The sequence below is a fragment of the Carassius auratus genome, chromosome 32 (genome assembly GCF_003368295.1).
Source record: "Carassius auratus strain Wakin chromosome 32, ASM336829v1, whole genome shotgun sequence".
Classification (NCBI taxonomy): domain Eukaryota; kingdom Metazoa; phylum Chordata; class Actinopteri; order Cypriniformes; family Cyprinidae; genus Carassius; species Carassius auratus.
The window spans coordinates 23,483,815-23,494,399 of record NC_039274.1 but is presented as its reverse complement, the minus strand read 5'-3'; the positions used below and the strand labels follow the sequence as shown (position 1 = coordinate 23,494,399).

Sequence of the window (10,585 nt, the reverse complement as noted above, 5' to 3'; positions counted from 1 at the left end):
AATCTAAACAATGTCATATTTTATATCTGTCTTGCAGTGTCCCTGGCCAACACGATGGTTGGAGTTTTGGTGGTACCATTTTCTGTATACACTGAAATCTCTCTTCTGGTGACCAACACACCACCGATGTGGTACCAGAGTTGCTTAACAGCCTCACTCAGAACCTTGGCAACCCTGCATGCTAATTGTTCCAGTATTTGCTGGATGCACTTTTGTCTCAGTTAGTACCATCTTCCTGATGACAGTGGAGCACAGTGTGGCAATCCCGCATCCACTGCATAAAGACACTCTTGTGACACAAAATTACACCCTGTTCCTAATTATCTTATCCTGGTCTGGCAGCTTCTTACTGGCAATGCCTCCGCTCATGCTAAGCAACAGCTTCACGTTAGAGTACAATGAATGCAGCAGCATGTGCAACTATGTACCCTTACTAATCAGCAGTGGCGGCTCCAGACAATTTTGATTGGGGGGGCAATGGGGGGTCCTGGTCATTTCAAGGGGGGTCTCACAAAAACCAACAAAAAACACAGTAGACACGGGTAATAACTGCATATTACTGCTACTAACCAACAAAAACAACACAGCATATCAACTACTTTGTTTTTAATTAATTAATCAATTGCAGTGTGCAAACAATATGCTCAAACTTAATATGACCAATAATCCACAAATGACTTAAGCGGTTAACTTTTTTAACGTGGCTGAAACTCCTTCTGAACAGGGCCGTGGAGAGACCTTTGGAGGGGCAGGTGCTCAAAGTATAAAAGGGGCACATGGAACAAGGCTTTAAATGGTGCTTTTCAAAATATCAATACAGCAATATATGGTATTGCATTCCTTGCTGATTCACGTGTAGATATGGTTGGTTATGTATTGTGCTGATAGCCTAACCTGATTTTACCAAGTGAGACATGTTCCTGGGACAACATCGTTGTTGACCCTGGAACAACATTGTGATTAACCAATCAGATTTGAACAACCAGTTTATAGATTTTGTGAAGTTTATGCTTAAAATCAGTGTTTGGTGCTTGTACATCAGTGTCATTCATCTATCATTTCCTCTGATTTAAGGGATTACTCATGGTTAAGGTTAGGTTTAGGTGTATGGATATGGTTAAGAATATATTTTTGGAGTAAAATGTTGTTCCAGGGTCAACAAAATATGTTGACCTAGGAACACATCGAACTTGGCAAAATCAGGACGTGCGTACTGATACAGCAGCAAATGCTTTGATGCAGTTTTGAAAAAGAAACAATAGAGAAGACAATTTTAAGTTTAAAATAATAATAGCTCTGGGATTAGAAACTGAAATGTCTTAAATTGTCCCAACCTGATGGCTTTTTCTTCTAGAAATTATAAATAATAGAATAATTAAGAACAGTTTTTATAGTAAAAACTATAGAAAACACGTGTGCCTCTACATTTTCCTCTTTCTCACCAGCCTCTGTCTCCTGGCTTGCAGTTCCATGCTCTCTTTCTATCACTTGTGCCTCTACATTTCCCTCTTTTTCTTCCTCTTTCTCCATCTCCTCATTTGATTTATTTCTTTCCACTCTCGGCCCATCTAGGAACAAGGCTCAATTTACTATTTCAGCATTAATCTATTATTTTAACCATCACTACTACTCTTGCACCTAATCAATAAGTCCACCTTAAATATTAGGGGTGCTCCGATCACGATCGGCTGATCGTTATGCGCATCTCGTCAGTAAAGCCGGTTCTCTAATCAGCGGTTAGAGCAGATGTTACTACACAGACCCGTTGTTAACTGAGAAGATGCGCCAAAAACGCTGAAAATGAAGTGGATTTGCGCATCTTCTCTATTAACAACGGCTCTGTGTAGTAACATCTGCTCTATGTGAAATCACGCACCTGATGGAATTTACAGCTGATTAGAGAACCGGCTTTACTGACGAGATGCAAATTAACGATCAGCCGATCGTGATCGGAGCACCCCTATTAAATATTGATACAAAACATAAAAAAATGATAAACTGGAATTTAGTGATACATAATATAATTTCTGTTGTAGTTGTTGTTGCCTAAAATCGAACACCTTTGCAATGTAAACAAATGACAGGCTACATTTGTTATTCATATCCCAGTCCCTCCAGAAAAACGCGGATTTTTTTTGTGATTGTTGCGGGCAAAAATCCTTGATTATGCGGCAGGTTTTCTTAAAAAATGCGATGGAATATGCGGGATATTTTTGCAATCTTATGCGATGAAATTGCGGGAACTTGCAAAAACTGCGGTTTGATGAAAAAGAGAAAAAAAGGTGACCCCCTCCCCCCCAACACCCTGTTCTCACTAGGCTACTACCTTACTGTAATGAGTCATTTCTTATGACTTCCTATGATAAGCAAGCATACTAAATCACAGAATATTTAAGTTCTCATTCTGTTTTATTTCAGACCTTAATTAACACATGGCTCAAACTTACAAAACATTGAGTCAAACAATTTCTCTAGCTTTACAAAAGGGATATTCAACTACTTCTGTAAAAATGAATACAAATAAAAATATACACACAAATATACAAATGCTGTTTACAGGAATTGCAAAGTGCAATCTCTTATTGCAACGTAAATTATTTTACATACTACTAATATACTTACAACTGTAAGGTTTTGGTACTATTCTGTAACAAAAAAGTACAATCTTACAACTGTAGAGGTGCATCAACTTCTGAATGAAACTACAACAGTCCACTGTGAAAATGAAAGCTAACTGCGTAGCCTTTAACACTGGCCTATCATTCGCCATACTCATCCTCATCCCTCTCTCAAAATAATTTGCCCCCACTGTCATGTAACACACCGGTAACTGCTTCGCGACGTCTTTTGCGCTTACTTTTGTTGGCAGATGAGAATGATTTGCGTGCTTCACCCTGGTTTCACCGCGGGCTTCACAGATGATGTTCACGTCGCGCAATTACGTCACTTCATAAGGTTCCCATTGGGAAATAATGGCGATTTACTTGTGTTAAGTAAACGCAACATTTTTCAACTTTCTGCTAAGATATATGTGACTTTTTTGCAACGAAAATTATTATGATTATGAAATCATGCGACCTCCGCATATTTTGCTTCCTGAAATCGGGTTCCCTTTCATAGGTCACTTCGATGCTGCGGTGACGTCACCACTTATGGGAACACCTTCGGTGTGACGAATGTCTGAAGCCCTATACCATCCCGCCAATCCTATTGGCCAAATGGCGCATGGCACCACCCTACGCATGTGCACGCATGATATCCCTGGGTGCCGCACGCCATTTCGCTCAGATTTCATTCCTTCAGGAATAGCGAATCATCTGTGCCCTATCATCTCGCGTTCTCCAGCGATCTCTTCGAGCAGTGTTAACTCCTCTTGGCGGACACGATGAGATTTCGTAAATGTAAGGAGCCATGTACCAGGTACATCACGGCGGGTGACACTCATGACAGGTGCGTAGTGTGTCTTGCTTTGCATCACGCACAGGCGGCGCTTAGCGGCCTTTCTTCCTGTCCCCATTGTGATGGCCTGCGGCTCAGAGTACTGCGCTCTAGGGTGGAAGTTTTCTCCGATGTCGCCCTCGAGTCTAACCCCCGTCATGTCACCTCTGCGACTGCCGAGGCACCGCACGAGGCGAGGGCCTGGGGTGACACGTGCGACATGGATTTCGTGGACAGCGCAGCGCTGGAATATTCTCCACATCGCTCGCTCTCCCCTACCCTGCTGCAGAATAAAAGTTATACTGAGCCTGTCGTCTTCTCTAATGAGGATTTACACCCCACACCGGAGGCATGCGCCGCCATCTCCTTCGGTTGTGGACGCTATGATGACGACGTTTTATCCACCGCGGCCTCGGGGTCTGAGGACTTCGCGACCGACACTAGCCCTCTCCCTCCTAGCGGGCAGGAGAGGCGCGTTTCCCCCCCCACAGTGAGCTGTTGGACGTGGTTTCTCGTGCAGTGGGTAAATTGGGGCTAGACTGGGAGGTTGACAAGGCCGAGGCCCAACCCTCTTCTAAGCTGGATGACCGTTTTTTAACTAGTCGGACACCTACACAGCCCCGGAGGCCTTTACCTTTTTTCCCGGACCTCCACCAGGAGGTTTCGAGGTCCTGGAAACAGCCGTTTTCGGCACGGATTACTAATGCTGCGGCCGCGGATTTCGCCACCGTTTCTGATATGGCGAACCAAGACTACACAATAATGCCCCCGGTGGAAGAGACTCTCGCCGAACACCTTGCACCTAATTCGGCTACGTGCTACCAAACATACCGCTCGTGCAGTGGGCCGTTCTATGGCCGGTTTGATTTCGGTTGAGTGCCACCTCTGGCTTAATCTCACGACGGCAAAGGCCTCTCGTTCTTGGGCACCAAATAGCAGCTCCTGATCATTTTGCTGCTTGCCAGGGACTGTGCCCTCCGCTAGAGAGTGCTGTCGGACCGCTTTCGCGCATCCTACACTCTCATTGCAGTCCCCATGCTCAAACATTGACTGTCTCGCCGCAAACAGCGCCTCGAGCGGCATTGGATCGAGCTGTAATGTCAGACGCTCCCTCAGACACTCTGCGCAATCCTGCTTTCGGAATTCGAGGGGCGACTCAGGGATCCTACACAAACGGCCCGTTTATGACGGCTCGCGCAGCCACCTCTTTTTCGCTAGCGGCAGAGCCCGATGTTCAATCTGTTGGCCTAATTCCTGCCGTGGACACGTTTCAGGATTATACTCAATGGGACGCAACGACTCTTATGCATACGCTTCCCCTGTGCACGAACACCACAGGTTTTTCGTGCCCGGACGTTTTAACGAGTATGACAGCGTTGCAGGAAGCGGAAGTTTTGAGACCGCTAGTATGTTTTCGGGCCGCGTGGGAACGCTTGCCCGACATTTCTCAATGGGTGTTACGCACAATTTGTCACGGATACACCATTCAGTTTCGAAAAGGCCCGCCTCCTTTCCGCGGAATTCTTTCCACGACGGTGAAGTCTACGGAAATGGCGGTGCTGCGACAGGAAATGTCAACTCTGCTGAGCAAAGGGGCTATAGAAGAAGTACACCCCTCTCAGATGGAGGCAGGTTTTTACAGCCGTTATTTTGTGGTACCGAAAAAAGACGGCGGATTACGGCCCATTCTGGATTTACGCCGTCTGAATCTTGCACTCAGGCCGAGCAAATTCAAGATGTTGACGGTAAAGTCTATTCTGTCTCAGATCAGACCAAACGATTGGTTTATTACGATCGATCTGAAGGATGCGTATTTCCATATTCAGATCGTGAAGAGACACAGGAAGTTCCTCAGATTCGCTTTAGAGGGCAAAGCGTATCAGTACCGCGTTCTTCCCTTTGGCTTGGCTTTAGCACCCCGTACTTTCTCCAAATGCATGGACGCAGCTCTGGCCCCGTTGCGGCTCCAGGGCATTCGTGTTTTGAATTATTTGGACGATTGGCTGGTGCTAGCGCAATCGCAGACTCAGTAACACTCTCACCGGGATCTTGTGCTGAATCATTTAAACAGCCTGGGCTTACGCACGAATTTCCAGAAAAGTGTTTTAATCCCCTCTCAACGGATAACCTTTCTGGGAATAGATTTGGATTCTCGCGCGATGACAGCGAAGCTTTCTCTCCCGCGCGCTCAGTCGATTGCGTCATGCGTGCGGCACTTCAAAGCGGGTCGCACGGTGAAAGTGAGATTGTGCAGCATCCCCCGTGATTCGTCTGGGATTGCTTCACATGCGCCCCTTTCAGTGGTGGACGAGAAGGCGGAATAACGATTTCGGTGACACGGCGGTGTGTGATGTCGCTAAAACTATGGATGTCGACCGAATTTCTCCTGACAGGAGTTCGGCTGGGAATTTATGCTTTCCGAGAGCCTGTCACGACGGACGCGTCTTTGACCGGTTGGGGAGCTGTTTGTCAAGGGCGCCCAGCCCACGGAGTGTGGACAGCGGCTCAGTGCAGCTGGCACATAAACAGACTGGAATTACTGGCAGTTTTTCTGGCTCTCCAGTATTTCGCGGATCTGCTGATCGGCCGTCATGTGCTGCTCAGATCAGACAACACAGCGGTTGTGTCATACCTGAACCATCAAAGAGGATTACACTCTCGCCCCCTGTGCAGGCTGGCGAGGCATGTTCTTCTTTGGTTTCAGGACAAATTTCTGTCGATCCGGGCCGTTCATGTCCCCGGACAATTGAATTTCAGAGCGGACTTGCTATCCAGACAGGCTCTGGAACAGGGAGAATGGAGATTACACCCCCAGACGGTGAATCTTTTATGGCGGATATTCGGCAAAGCGAAAGTGGATTTATTCGCGTCGAACATGACTACGCATTGCCCGCTATGGTTCTCCCTATGCCTCCCATCGCCCCTGGGTGTGGATGCATTAGCTCACAGCTGGCCCAGGACCAGTCTGTATGCTTTTCCTCCGATTCGTCTGATCCCAGCGGTATTATGCAGAATACGGCGGGACAGAGTGGAACAGCTGCTGCTGGTGGCTCCGCGATGGCACACGCAGCCGTGGTTTGCGGATCTGATCAGTCTGCTAGCGGGCTCTCCATGGGAGATTCCCCTCAGACAGGATTTATTATCACAAGCGCAGGGACTGATTTGGCACCCGAGGCCAGATCTGTGGAAGCTGAGCGGAGTGCGTTAGTATGTCCCGGTCTTTCTGTTGAAACCACTGAGACTATATTGAATTCTAGAGCAGCTTCTACGAGACGCTTATATGCTTTTAAGTGGAGACTGTTTACAGCCTGGTGTGGCAATCGTAATGTGGATCCAGTTTACTGCCCAGTGGCTTCAGTGCTGGAGTTCCTACAGGACCGTTTTTCGGATGGAGTAACACCAGCCACTTTAAAGGTTTACGTGGGAGCCATTTCAGCTTAACACGAATAGTTTCTCGTTAATCCACTAGTTTCTCGTTTCATACAGGGTGCGCGATGGCTGAGGCCTTTCCGCCCCGTGCGAGTTCCTTCATGAGATTTATCCATTGTGTTGCTAGGTTTATCAGGGCATCCGTTTGAGCCCTTGGAGACTGTACCGGATAAATTCCTGACACTGAAGACACTTCTTCTCATGGCTTTATCCTCCCTCAAGAGAGTTGGGGATTTACAGGCTCTTTCTGTTTCACCCTCATGCATGGAATTTGCACCGGGCTCTGTGAAGGTGCTGCTGCGGCCCAGGCCTAACTATGTTCCTAAGTTCGCATCTAACCTCTTTCGCTTTCAGCAAGTGGTCCTGGAAGCTTTTTCCCCTGCTGAGGCTGGGTCAGGAGATCTAAGTCTTTGCCCTGTGAGAGTGTTGAAAATGTCCTTTAGCAATTAAAAAATGCACGTGAGGAATCGTTCTGGTTGGATGAGGTCGTCGTCATAAGGTGAAAGGTCATCATGGTGGTCATTTTATTTACGGCTAAATTATTATTAATAAATTGTACTAATATTATGATTGGGCGTGGGCGGGCATTCACAAAAGGGAATGTTATTTCAAAAAAAAAAATCGAGGAAATTTTGCTTTGACAAAAGGGCACCTAAGTCTTAAGGGGCAAAGGAGCAGGTGCTCAAGTGAACCGGTTCTTTCGGACAGTTCGATGAAATAAAACCAGTTGGAAAAAAAAACGGTTCACCGGTTCTTTTGCGCTCGATGTAATGTCATTCGCGATGACTGCCCTTCATTCAAGCCTTCAGTTTACCCGAGCTCATAACAGTAGCACAGAATCAGTTCAGAATTAATCATCAAAAGAATCAGTTCGGTTCAGACGAACTGTGAGTCAGTCTGCTTCACACTGAATCAAAGAGTATAGAAGTAACTTTACTTTAAGTAACTTTAAGTTACTTCTATACTCTTTGACTGAATCACAAATGTGCAGTATAATCAGCTCCTCGGTTCTCGAATCAGACGCGTCTGACAGAAACGGTTCTCGGTTCAGTGTACGAATAAATGTCGAAATAATAATTATTTATTATTATTCTGCGTAGTTTAAAGATATATTTTTATATATATTTATCCCGGATATATATGTATATAATCACGAAGAGGGTGGGGGGGTCAAATGGGGGGTCAAGGCGTTTTTTGGCAGGGTCTTGAGACCCCCCAGGACCCCCCCTGGCGCCGCCGGTGCTAATCAGACGTCAGTTGCCTCCAGATGCAGACATCCTTCTGCTGTTTCCAGCCTTTGATTTCAGTTTATTGGGTGGAACATTAGCCATCAATATCCTTTCCTTCACCAGTATCAGCCGATACTCCAGCAAACAGAAGCTGCTCTCCAAGGGAAGTCTTGGCAAGGACGCAGGAGCTGGTGGGTGTTCCCACATGCCCTCTTTTTCCGATATCAAAACAGCTAAAACCATTGGAACTAAAACTCAGTCTCTCCTATCACAGTATTTGTGCTAGGGAACATAGTGGGACACACCTGGTGCAACTTCTGATGAGAACTAGCTGCTGAAATGTGATTATTTACAATGTGCACGACGACCAGGACTGACCCCGCTCTTTCAGCAGGACAGATCACAACATCACTCAGAGAATAACGGATTTTTTTCTTTTTTTCTTTTTTTTGACAGGAGCTGGATAAAGGCTGGGTCTGACTTCACTTTCTTTTACATCCTGTCATTTTTGCCTTGAGAGATTAACACTTAGCTTTTCAGGATCTCTTCCACAAACAGTTCAGGGACAACAATAAGCATCATTCCAGGTATTGTGGCATTTGTCATTGTTTTACAGAGAATTATAGTCTTTATTAGAATATCCCTGCAGCTATTTCTTTTTTATTCAGTGCAGAATATCAGAACAAGAGATAGCACCACATCTTAATGTGTGCCATTATATGTTTGAAAAATAGAGAAATGCCTTATTGATTATTGTTTTGCATATTCAGCATAGTTCTGTGAAGTAAGACATTTTTGAATGTGATTTATAAAAACAATTAACCTTTCGAAAGAGTTCTATTGGTAACTACAGTAATCTGGCTAAAAAAAAAAGTGTAATTACGTAAATTCACATAAACCAAACAAAATTAACATGTGCAGTAATATCAAATTTACAGGTGAAATCTGGTTTTGGAATGGTTTTTGGAACGGTGTTAATATGTAAAAGTCATCTGATCACATATGAACACCTGAAAAAAGAAAAAAAGTGATCAAATGTTTCAAACATTTCCCACGTTCCAAAACCATGGGTGTGTTTGCGGAGCTGAAATGTGAGCAGTCAAGTCAGACACTTTCTGCTTTCATGTGGTGTTTGGGTGGGAGACATATAAACCTGAAAAAAGTTTTTATTTTTTACTTCAAATATTAGGCATAAAAAATATTGAGTTGTGTTGTACTGACTCTTGCATTTCCCAAAGTATATGTGGTCTTTTAGATTTTGTATTTGAAATTGGATTTATTCACCAATTTGTTGCATTCATGCCTATTGTCATATGGTGTGACATAAAAGTTATTCTATATAAAATGAAAATGGAATATACTCTGCCTAAGTAACTAATTTCAACATAAATCGTTATCATTACTATCTTAAGATTAAACATTTATTTTGTGCAGTTTCATTAGATTTTGTATCGTTTTTCTAAATCATAATGCAAAGTAAGTCATATCTTCTCAGCCTTTCCAGATATTTTAGATTAATTATGTTAAACCCGGTTATAAATCTATGAAAATGCTTGTGACTCTTGCTGATACTATTTCTCTTGTGTTCCACTGACTTTTTTATGATTTATAATTAAGAAAGTATTTTTACTGGCACAATTCTTAATGTCACACCGAATTATATAGTGTCATGCTATATGATGAACTGCGCCACTCCACATTTGTCAACGCAAAAAACTGTATTTTATTTACATTAAATTAATTCAATTCAGTTAACATTAATAAGACAAAAAACATACTAACATTGTCTTAAAACTTTTTAAATTATAAGAAACTCAGAAATATGAGTAAATCAAACACCATCTCATTTCAATAACATTCAACATGAACAATTTAAAATTAGAGGAGAGTGTGTGTTGTAACAACAATTCTAATAGTTTAACAATAAAAAACTAATCAATTTACAATTAGTTGAATGTTTTAGATTGAAAATTCATGATTTGAAATGGTCTAGAGTCAGCAGATTTTCTAATTTTAAATTAGATCGGAGGAAATTCCAATCAAACGGCCCTGCATACATAAAAGACTTCTTACCTAGCTCAGTTCGGGTAAAAGGAACAGAAAGAGTATAAAAGTTTTGCGAACGAAGAAAATAATTCTTGATAATTTTCTGTTGCATAAAGACAACAAAGATAAGAAGGCAACCATCCCAAGATGGCTTTGTAAATAATTAAGTACCAGTGCATTTTTCTTCTGGTAGACAGAGAAGGCCAACCTACTCTGTGATTCAAGGTGCAATGATGAGTTGAGGATTTACAATTTGATATAAACCTTACAGCACCATGATAAATGGCATCTAAGGAAGAGAGAAGATAAGAAGGTGCAAACTGATATACAACATCACCGTAATCAAGGACAGGGAGAAAGTAGCAGAGACTTATTTCTTTTTTACATTAAAAGAAAAGCAAAACTTGTTCCTGAAATAAAACCCAAGCTTGATTTTCAGTTTA

The 10,585-nt window shown here is 43.3% G+C and overlaps 1 pseudogene; it reads left to right on the top strand.

The window, feature by feature from the left end:
• On the top strand, window positions 1-8,859 carry LOC113052405 (olfactory receptor 6C3-like; annotated as a pseudogene).
• The last annotated feature ends 1,726 nt before the right edge of the window (window positions 8,860-10,585 follow it).